Consider the following 10,757-nt stretch of genomic DNA (forward strand, 5'->3'; position numbering starts at 1 on the left):
TTTAATAACCAGCCCTGGGATTCTGATGTAGTCAGATTAGGGGAACACTTCTGTGGAAAGCCCGGGGTTCACTGGCTGTGTCTTGATGGCCATCACACACTTTACACAGAATGATCAGATAGCCAGGTTTTCCTGGGATGGTCCTGGTCTATGCCTCTTGTCTTACCATGATTGTTATCAGCATACACTTTTACTCTTAACAGTGTCCAATTTGGGGGTATTTTATAAGGTCATCTAATTCTATGTTAATGGGCAAAAGATGTATGATCACAACTAGAAGAAACTGTTTATGTGACCTTGCTGTGAAATGTAAACAGACTCTTTGTTTAACGGCAGTTGAAACCCCACCGGTGAATTCACTATCAGGCCACTGGCTAAGAGTCCATGTTCTGAGAATTTGTCATCAAGAAAGGAAACAAAACAAAAACAAACAAACAAAAACCTCTTAAGATAAATAATCTTTGCTTTGAAGACTATAAGGCCCAAACAAATCAGGACCATCTCTAACACAGCTAACTCTAGAATTACATTTGGGGAGTGTGTGGGATTTTTGACTGTGCACCTTTCACTGTTCTCATATTTATTGTTCAGAGGCTAAAATCACACCACCAGAAGTGACAGACTCCTGTCAGATTGTGTCTGTCATTGCACGGAGGCCACTTTGGGGACTTTTCTAGATGATATGTTGAGTTATCGCCTTTGGTATGGCATTCATAGTGAAATCTTCCAGCAGAGCCTCTTCCCTGATCTCAGTTTAACATTAAAATGGCACAAGAGCAAACCTTCACCTCAAAGACAGCATCAGTTCATTCCATGGAAATGAAGGGACAATTTTTAGTAAGAGCACTATCTGTACAGAGAGGAAGTAAGTTCTTTCCAACTGAATCAAAAGAGCTAAAGAGATGTAAGTTTCAGAATATCTGTGGGTCAGTTCAGAAGAACTATTCAGGAGAATTACAGAATTTCTGTACTTGTGAATTACGTGATGAAACAGAGTTTGTGAACAAATTGTCATTTAATACTAGATATCATTTAAACTCTATTAGACAATTATTTTGGAAATACATGAAAGCAATTTCTGCTTAGATGAGGGTGATAACTATTTTAACCATACAAATCATCTGGTAACCCACATGTTGTGCATTAGAGAATAATGAAATATTAAAAGCGCTTGTTCTGTGTCTGCCTCCTTTGGCTGACATAGGACTAGTGGTTGAAAGTTATGAGTAAATAGATTTTGGATCCGTATGATGATGGAATTTCTAGCATTTGTAACTTGTCAGAGTTGTTAGAATAAGTTTCTTGTTTGGAGGTGAGGTCTCCATCTTTGGAGGAATTTGATCTAGAACAAAATTCTTAAAAGTGTGACGTGTGTACATCAGCTGCTATGGTCTGAATATGGCGTGCCACCCAAAATTCATATGTTGAAATCCTAAGCCCCAAAGATTATGGTAGGGGAAACTGGTGGAAACACCCTCACTCTTTTGTTCATTTTCCTCATATTGAAACACAGATGTTTATGTGAGCCATGCTAAATGAATTTATGAACTATGTTCTAAAGTTCTGAACAAAGTAACTTCCTTAAACTGATGGTATAGTTTTAAAAGATCACTGCACATAAACCACAAATTTAAGACAATACTAATAATCTAAGCCCAAGTAGGCAAAAAAACATGGGTAAGCCAACACTCGGTCTACTGTTCATTAACAACACACTTTTCCTTAACCACAATACTAGGTTTAAAAAAATCATCAGGTCTAATAAGAAATTGGTGAAAATTTTGGAATTTTCCAGGGGTCATTGGAAATATAGATGAAATTTGCTTCATCAGTGTTTATGTTGTCTTGAGATATGAGTATTAATGTTAAAATAAAGCCATCACAATTAGCAAGATTTTTTTTTTTTTTTTTTTGCGGTACGTGGGCCTCTCACTGTTGTGGTCTCTCACTGTTGTGGTCTCTCCCGTTGCAGAGCACAGGCTCCGGAAGCGCAGGCTCAGCGGCCATGGCTCACGGGCCCAGCCGCTCCGCGGCATGTGGGATCCTCCCGGACCAGGGCACGAACCCGTGTCCCCTGCATCGGCAGGCGGACTCTCAACCACGGCGCCACCAGGGAAGCCCAGCAAGATATTTTTAAAGTAAGCATTCAGAGTCTCCTCTGAAGTCTTTTCCTTATGAAAGACAAAAATCTTCCCTTTGAGGAAACATTCGTTTTTCCTGACACAGTAAAAATGACTGAGATATTTTGTGGCAAATGATTTGGCAACAAATTAAAATGCATTATTTTGTTTGCAAATAGTGTCGTCACATGCATTGAAAATGTTGCTGAAACTATGAAGAAATACATATTAGGACAAACTAAGTCATTTTTGTTATACAGCTGAATAAATAAAATACATTTTTCCAGCCTTTTTTTGGTTTACATATACATTTGCTAGCTAGCATTTCACATATAAAAATAACAACTAAAGCAGCTAGAAAAGAAACAATGTATCCAAAAAGCATGTCCTCAACAGTAGTAAGTGAAGGGGAAAAAAGCTTTAAGTGGGGAAGAAAAATTTTAACTGCAAGGACAGCCACTAATGGAGCAGTTTATCGGACTGGAATTGAGAGCAAGATAGACAGAAAAAGAGAGCTACTGTGGAGTAAAGCTGAAAAGCTATCACTACACTTGGAAATCCATTCAATGAGTCTTAGCAGGGAAGCTATTAAAGCAAATAAGTTGAAATTAGAATAATAACAGGTGCTACAGACAGTTCAAGGAGGATAACAATAACAATAACAAAGACATACTTTGAATGACAGAGAAGCTATGAGAATCTTTTGTATTAAGTGAGGTTCACTGGTCAGCTCACTGTAAAAATAAATAAATGAATAAATAGGTAAATCAAATGCAGAGTGAAAAAAAGTATTCACCTTTTTTTAAAAAAACAGCTATTAAAAGAGACAAGGGCTTCCCTGGTGGTGCAGTGGTTGAGAATCTGCCTGCCAGTGCAGGGGACACGGGTTCGAGCCCTGGTCTGGGAAGATCCCACATGCCGCGGAGCAACTGGACCAGTGAGCCACAAATACTGAGCCTGCACATATGGAGCCTGTGCTCCGCAACAAGAGAGGCCCATGCACCGCGATGAAGAGTGGCCCCCGCTCGCCGCAACTAGAGAAAGCCCTCGCACAGAAACGAAGACCCAACACAGCCAAAAATAAATAAATAAATAAATAAATAAAAATATATATATATATATATTTTTTTTTTTTTTAAAGAGAGAAAACCATTTATTTTTTTTATGATGGCTGGCTGTCAAAACTATGCAGCTTATAAAATAATTTTGAAAAATGACCACTTAATCTTTCCCTTTGAGTCACTTTCTGCTTTAACAGGGAGTGAGAAAATCACCATTATTAAAAAAACGTATACAAGGAAAAAGTATTTAGAAAACGAATGCTTGGAAGTGTTTTGATCATTTTGTGATTTTGTTACCAAATCAACTTTCATATGTGCACACTAAAAATGGAAACAGAATTTTCTAATCTATGCTCAAGAAAAAGTTTCAGCATATCTTGAACCCATGTGTTAAAATACACTGAATTATAAGCCTTTCCAATTTGTTTGAGAAAAACTGAGCTATATAACCAAACATAGAAATGTTACAGATAAAAATTCAATAAAAATCGTTCCATAATTAGTAGATGTGATTAAAAAGTATGCATCATGATTGAGTAATATAGTAAACAAAACAAATCATGTACTTCTCCTTATACCTGTGTACTATTGAGAGTTACTATCTTTCAGTCACAAAAGTCATTAATATCACCTATAAAAATAAACTGAACTTAAAATCCAGATATTTGGTCACTGTAACATGGAGACTATATTCAGATTTTCAAAATATTTTTTAAAAAATCAATCATGTTATATTCAGTAAGAAGGTATTAATATTTTTTACTGTGATAAAATAGTTTTTACACTTAATAAAAATATGTTTAAATATTTTTAAAATATTTTTCATCTTTTTTCTTATTCTTAAATATAATTTAGTTTATGTTTATTATTTTAGTTCAGTAGCCTATACAATTGACACATTAGGAAATATATCTGACTATTAAATGCAAATTTCCTTATTGTCTTAAAGGTTTTTAGGCTTAGACTCAAAAAAACAGAAAAAAATAGATTCCAGATCAGATATCTACGCAAGATATGCTAAGAAATAAAGAAACCAGACTAGCAGCCATGGGCTCATTACTTAGGTGAAGAATGTATGAGGGGAAGGTAGGAAATCCATCAAGCAGACTGTAGAGAATTCTTTTAAGGAGGGACATATTGGAAGACTAGGGCATCTTCTCTGCCTTCCTCCATGTCCTTCTCTAATCAAACAGAAGGACTTCAAGGAACCACACTCAGAGATTATGAGATTCCTCTAGACTTTGAGGAATATAGGGGCTCAGGTCAGAAAAATTCTATAAGAGTGAGGCTGGCTAGAGAGACATGTGGTAGCAGAATGAAGATAGCATCCTCTTATAGGAATGAGTCACATTCCCACCATGGTAGACAAGATGTTTTGTCCCTCATGTCTTCGTTAGGGAGTCTTAAAATGGGCTTTACTCAAATGGGTTTCATGTAACTGTGAAGACTCTACTGGAAAGTAGGCACTGAGGGGAGGTCTAAGCAGACAGAGGGAGCACTGCCTTTATCAGCAAACTATACTTACAGAACGCTAGAGGTGGTAAGCTCCAGGGAACCTGCAAAAGTACTCCAAACGACAAAAGATTCCATAATGTAGAAGTATTCTTCATCCAGAGAACCCTGGTAAAACTTACAATTCTCTCATGCAACACTTTGTCTGCCCTAATTTCACTTTGCTCTTCTGCCCATCCCTGGAGGACCAAGAATCAGCATAGTAGAGGAAGATGTGAAGAAGAATAAGTTAGGGGAAGAGGAGAGAAATTAAGGGTGCCCCCAGTCCCTTTTCCCATTCTCACCGTTAGCTCAGCCAGCTCACTGCAGACTTTGAGTATAAGTTGGCCCAACCCGGTACAGAGGAAATTTAAGTTGGATGAGTATTAACACTATGAAACTATGATCTGGACTTTTTTTTTCCACCAAGCGATGCTACTGGTTTAAGATGAGATGCCTTTGAGGTAATAAAGCTGTCTGGAGATAGCCTCAGCGACCAGAGGGCAGACAGAAGAAGCAAGAAGGACTACAATCCTGCAGCCTGTGTAACAAAAACCACATTCACAGAAAGATAGACAAGATGAAAAGGCAGAGGGCTATGTACCAGATGAAGGAACAAGATAAAACCCCCAAAAAACAACTAAATGAAATGGACATAGGCAATCTTCCAGAAAAAGAATTCAGAATAACAATAGTGAAGATGATCCAGGACCTCGGAAGAAGAATGGAGGCAAAGATTGAGAAGATGCAAGAAATATTTAACAAAGATCTAGAAGAATTAAAGAACAAACAGAGATAAACAATACAATAACTGAAATGAAAAATACACTAGAAGGAATCAATAGCAGAATAACTGAGTCAGAAGAATGGATAAGTGACCTGGAAGACAGAATGGTGGAATTCACTGCTGTGGAACAGAATAAAGAAAAAAGAATGAAAAGAAATGAAGACAGCCTAAGAGACCTCTGGGACAACATTAAACACAACATTCACATTACAGGGGTCCCAGAAGGAGAAGAGAGAGAGAAACAACCCAAGAAAATATTTGAAGAGATTATAGTCAAAAACTTCCCTAACATGGGAAAGGAAATAGCCACCCAAGTCCAGGAATTGCCGAGACTCCTATATAGGATAAACCCAAGGAGAAACATGCTGAGACACATGGTAATCAAATTGGCAAAAATTAAAGACAAAGAAAAATTATTGAAAGCAGCAAGGGAAAAATGACAAATAACATACAAGGGAACTCCCATAAGGTTAACAGCTGATTTCTCAGCAGAAACTCTACAAGCCAGAAGGGAGTGGCATGATATACTTAAAGTGATGAAAGGGAAGAAACTACAACCAAGATTACTCTACCCAGCAAGGACCTCATTCAGATTCGATGGAGAAATCAAAAGCTTTACAGATGAGCAGAAGCTAAGAGAATTCAGCACCACCAAACCAGCTCTACAACAGATGCTAAAGGAAATTCTCTAAGTGGAAACACAAGAGAAGAAAAGGATCTACAAAACCAAACCCAAAACAATTAAGAAAATGGGCATAGGAACATACATATCAATAATTACCTTAAACTTTAATGGAATAAATGCTCCAACCAAAAGACACAGGCTTGCTGAATGGATACAAAAACAAGACCCATATATATGCTGTCTACAAGAGACCCACTTCAGACCTTGAGACACATACAGACTGAAAGTGAGGGGATGGAAACAGATATTCCATGCAAATGGATATCAAAAGAAAGCTGGAGTAGCAATACTCATATCAGATAAAATAGACTTTAAAATAAAGAATGTTACAAGAGATAAGGAAGGACACTACATAATGATCAAGGGATCAATCCAAGAAGAAGATATAACAATTATAAATATATATGCACCCAACATAGGAGCACCTTAGTACGTAAGGCAACTGCTAACAGTTCTAAAACAGTAACACAATAATAGGGGGGACTTTAACACCTCACTTACACCAATGGACAGATCAGCCAAACAGAAAATTAATAAGGAAACACAAGCTTTAAATGACACAATAGATCAGATAGATTTAATTGATATTTATAGGACATTCCATCCAAAAACAGCAGATTACACTTTCTTCCTAAGTGCGCATGGAACATTCTCCAGGATATATCACATCTTGGGTCACAAATCAAGCCTCAGTAAATTTAAGAGAATTGAAATCATATCAAGCACCTTTTCTGACCACAATGCTATGAGATTAGAAATCAATTACAGGGAAAAAAACGTAAAAAACACAGACACATGGAGGCTAAACAATACATTACTAAATAACCAAGAGATCACTGAAGAAATCAAAGAGGAAATCAAAAAATACCTAGAGACAAATGACAATGAAAACACGATGATCCAAAACCTATGGGGTGCAGCAAAAGCAGTTCTAAGAGGAAAGTTTATAGCTACCTACCTCAAGAAACAAGAAAAATCTCAAATAAACAATCTAACTTTACACCTAAAGGAACTAGAGAAAGAAGAACAAAGAAAGCCCAAAGTTAGCAGAAGGAAAGAAATCATAAAGATCAGAGCAGAAATAAATGAAATATAAACAAAGAAAACAATAGCAAAGATCAATAAAACTAAAAGCTGCTTCTTTGAGAAGATAAACAAAATTGATAAACCATTAGCCAGACTCATCAAGAAAAAGAGGGAGAGGACTCAAATCAATAAAATTAGAAGTGAAAAAGGAGAAGTTACCACAGACACCGCAGAAATACAAAGCATCCTAAGAGACTATTACAAGCAACTCTATGCCAATAAAATGGACAACCTGGAAGAAATGGACAAATTCTTAGAAAGGTATAACCTTCCAAGACTGAACCAGGAAGAAAAAGAAAATATGAACAGACCAATCACAAGTAATGAAATTGAAACTGTGATTTAAAATCTTCCAACAAACAAAAGCCCAGGACCAGATGGCTTCACCAGCGGTCTTGATGGCCTAGATGTTTGCCTCCTCTTGGAACTTTCCAGTATTTTTCTTATAGCGCATCTGCTTGTTGCCAAACCAGTTGGAGGCCTGAGAGGCAGTGATTCCACACTTCTTGGCAAGCTCCTCCTTAGCCTCGTCACTAGGATATGAGTTACTCAGGTGGGAGTAGAAACACTCATTCGGGACCTCAGTGGCCTGTTTGCTGAAGTTACGGTTTTTTCGTCCGGCATCCAGGAACCAGAATGCAGGATCATCGCCGCCTTGCAGGGGCTCTGCTTGAGTTGCCTCTGGATGGCGCTGAACTTCCGGCGGATGACGCTCACCATGTGCTCCGTCTCCTTGGGTGCTATGAACTGCGTGCGGCTTTGCTCCCTCAGCAGTTTCAGGACGTGGGCTGTGAACTTGCTTCGTGCCTTCTCATACTTCTCCAGCTCCGAGTGGTACATGTGGCGGACCTGGGCAAGTTTGCTGCGATAGTCCAAGTGTTCGATGGGGTTGTTAGGGGACACACCTCCCCAGGAGGCTGCAGTGGTGGCAGCTGCTGACCCTGAGCCATCCCCTTTCTCGGGGTCGGCCACAACCTCTGCCAGAAGCATGGTGTCCAAGTGCATCAGCTGTAGGTCCACAGGCTCTTCCTCTTGGGAGTTTCGAATGCTGAGGGCGGTTTTCTCCTCAATTTCACGAAGGACGTTAATGAGAGCAGGCTTCATTTGGTGGCAGTTTAGGACGTGTTTCTTGGCCTGGGCCTCGCTCGTCCAGGCTCTGGTCGGTGATGGTCCCTACCTGCTGCAGAATGTCCCCGCGACCTCCTCACATCCCGCTACCCCCACCAGGGTCTCCGCCGCCCAGAGGTTCGCCAGGGCCCCCAGGCTCCCCACCCACCAATCCAAGCCCCTGCCCCCGACCCCACCTGGTTACTTCCCTCCCAAACTCGCTGGGTGTGCTTCTTCCTCCGTCCCAATCCCCGCCCATCTCCCCCGCTCCCAGCTCTCCCCGGGGTTCATCCTGGCCCTGAAGGGAGATCTGGGGTACTGCTGGGCACCCCACAGGAGACCCCGGCCCCCGGCTGTGGAGAAAATGGAGTCAGAGAGAGAAAGGACGCCCAAGCGCAGCTGTGTGTGGACTGGGCATTTTTAATGAGGACGTTTGTCGAAACCTTGGAAATTACTGGGAAAGCTTTGAGGACCAACCTGAAATTTCAGGTCAGAGAATATAGTGGGAAAGAAGAATAAAGCTGCTTTCTTTGTACCCTATCAAATCTACCTCATTTCTTATACTTGTTCTATTTTATTTTTAGCATTAATTTCTATATAAAATCCAAGAAGTCTCATTTTATTCATACAAAGTATATATCCTTTAAGATGGGTTTTATCACTCACTCCAAACCCATCACCAATAATAAACCCAAAACAGATGACAGGGAAGATGTTCTCTACCTCAATTTCAGATCTAACAACCACCTAGTCACCTACATAAAACATCTAGGAGACAGGGCTGCCTCTTTCCTCTCCTTCATTCTTTACATCTAGCCAGTCAACAAATGTGGTTAGGTATCTACAATCTGTACCTTTCATCTTATTCCTATTACAATTCAGTATCTCAAAATTTCTCCCATGAATCTCTGCAGTCAACCCTAAAACTTTCTTGATCAATTTCACTCTTTCCAGGGCCTTGCAAATCATCTCTCTAAATCATAAATCAAAAATGTCTTTCCTCTTTGTAAAGAATATTGATGACTGGTAGAGGGGCCACACCATTCTTCTGTTTCCACAGGAAATTAGAACATTTTGTGAGTGAAAGGGGCACAGTTACTAATTGTTCTGGAACAATAGGCAGACTAGGATGTCCAAGACAAACTACCATGTTTGGGCACTACACCCATTAACTAGAAAATAAAAGCTAATACATATAATGCGACAAGTAAGTTCCTCGGTTATTTAACTCTTGCCTACCTCTCCAGCAAGGTCTCTCACCACTCCCTTAATTTACATTCTTAAACCAGAATGGTCTACTCTGCTGTCCAGATGAATACTACTTACTCTTTAAGGTTAAGTTCAGATGCCATTCCCTCTAGGGAACTTCTTATTTCTTCAGTCTGGTTTAGCTGCCTCTACCAGGAACTTTCACATTCCCTGTGCATGTGGCTCTAACTTTAGTTTAAAGAGGGTTTATTGTTTTGCTTTTTAATATGCATTTTTTGAAGTTTATAAAATGATATTTAAAATTTTATTACCTATTATTTTAAATTTTTATTTATTACACAGAAAAGTTGGAAAAATTTCTTAACATCTAACCTCATTGGTTTGTTTATTTCTAAAATGGGTATAATAAGAGTATGTACATCTTAAAGTTGTGAGCTTGTAATATATGTAAATGGATTTGTATACCACTTTGAACTGTTGTTATTTAATAATATCTGTAATTATCTCAATCATTATTGAAAGCATTATTATTACTATAAAATAAAATTTACATAAATTTGCAAGATCAGACCTACTCAGTGTTGCAGGGGACTGAATTTTTCGCTCTACCTCAATTTTATTGAGGAACACTGGGAAAAATTCATCAGAAAAACAAAAACTAAAGTTCAAAGGAAATCCTTATTTTCTTTTCAATGACTTTCATGTGGATAATATATGGTTTGATCAGCATATATTTTACTTAAAAAATGTACCTCTTAAGTTCCATCCGTGAAACAGTGTGGAGATTTTAAAACATGTCCCTGAATGCCTCCCATTAAAAGTGAGGTCTTTTTCTCCTCTCCTTGAATCTCTCGATTGCCCTGGGTCTGCTTTGATCAATATGGTACAGTGGCAGTGACCCTATGTAATTTCTGAGGCTAAGTGACAAATGTCCATGCACCTGCTGTTTTGTTTGTGAGAACACCTGTTCTTGTTGCAAGTAAGAAGTTTGACTACCTCAAGATAGCCATAGTGAGAGAAGCCCAGGGCACATGGAGAGGCTCCATGAAGGCTGCCAATACGCCCAGCTGTGCGCAGCCTTTCAATCTTCCCAGTCCAAGCCTCAGAAATGTGAGTTTAAAAACCTCCCCATAATTCTAGCCTTCAGTCATTTGAATCTCCCCAGCTGAGGTCTCAGACATCATATGGCAAAGACAGGCCATTCTCACTGT

General features: G+C 39.0%; 1 pseudogene; it reads right to left on the bottom strand.

Annotated features, from left to right (window-relative positions):
* Nucleotides 1–3,137: 3,137 nt before the first annotated feature.
* Nucleotides 3,138–9,689, bottom strand: LOC132422377 (pre-B-cell leukemia transcription factor 2 pseudogene; annotated as a pseudogene).
* Nucleotides 9,690–10,757: the final 1,068 nt, after the last annotated feature.

The sequence above is a fragment of the Delphinus delphis genome, chromosome 3 (assembly GCF_949987515.2).
Source record: "Delphinus delphis chromosome 3, mDelDel1.2, whole genome shotgun sequence".
NCBI lineage: Eukaryota > Metazoa > Chordata > Mammalia > Artiodactyla > Delphinidae > Delphinus > Delphinus delphis.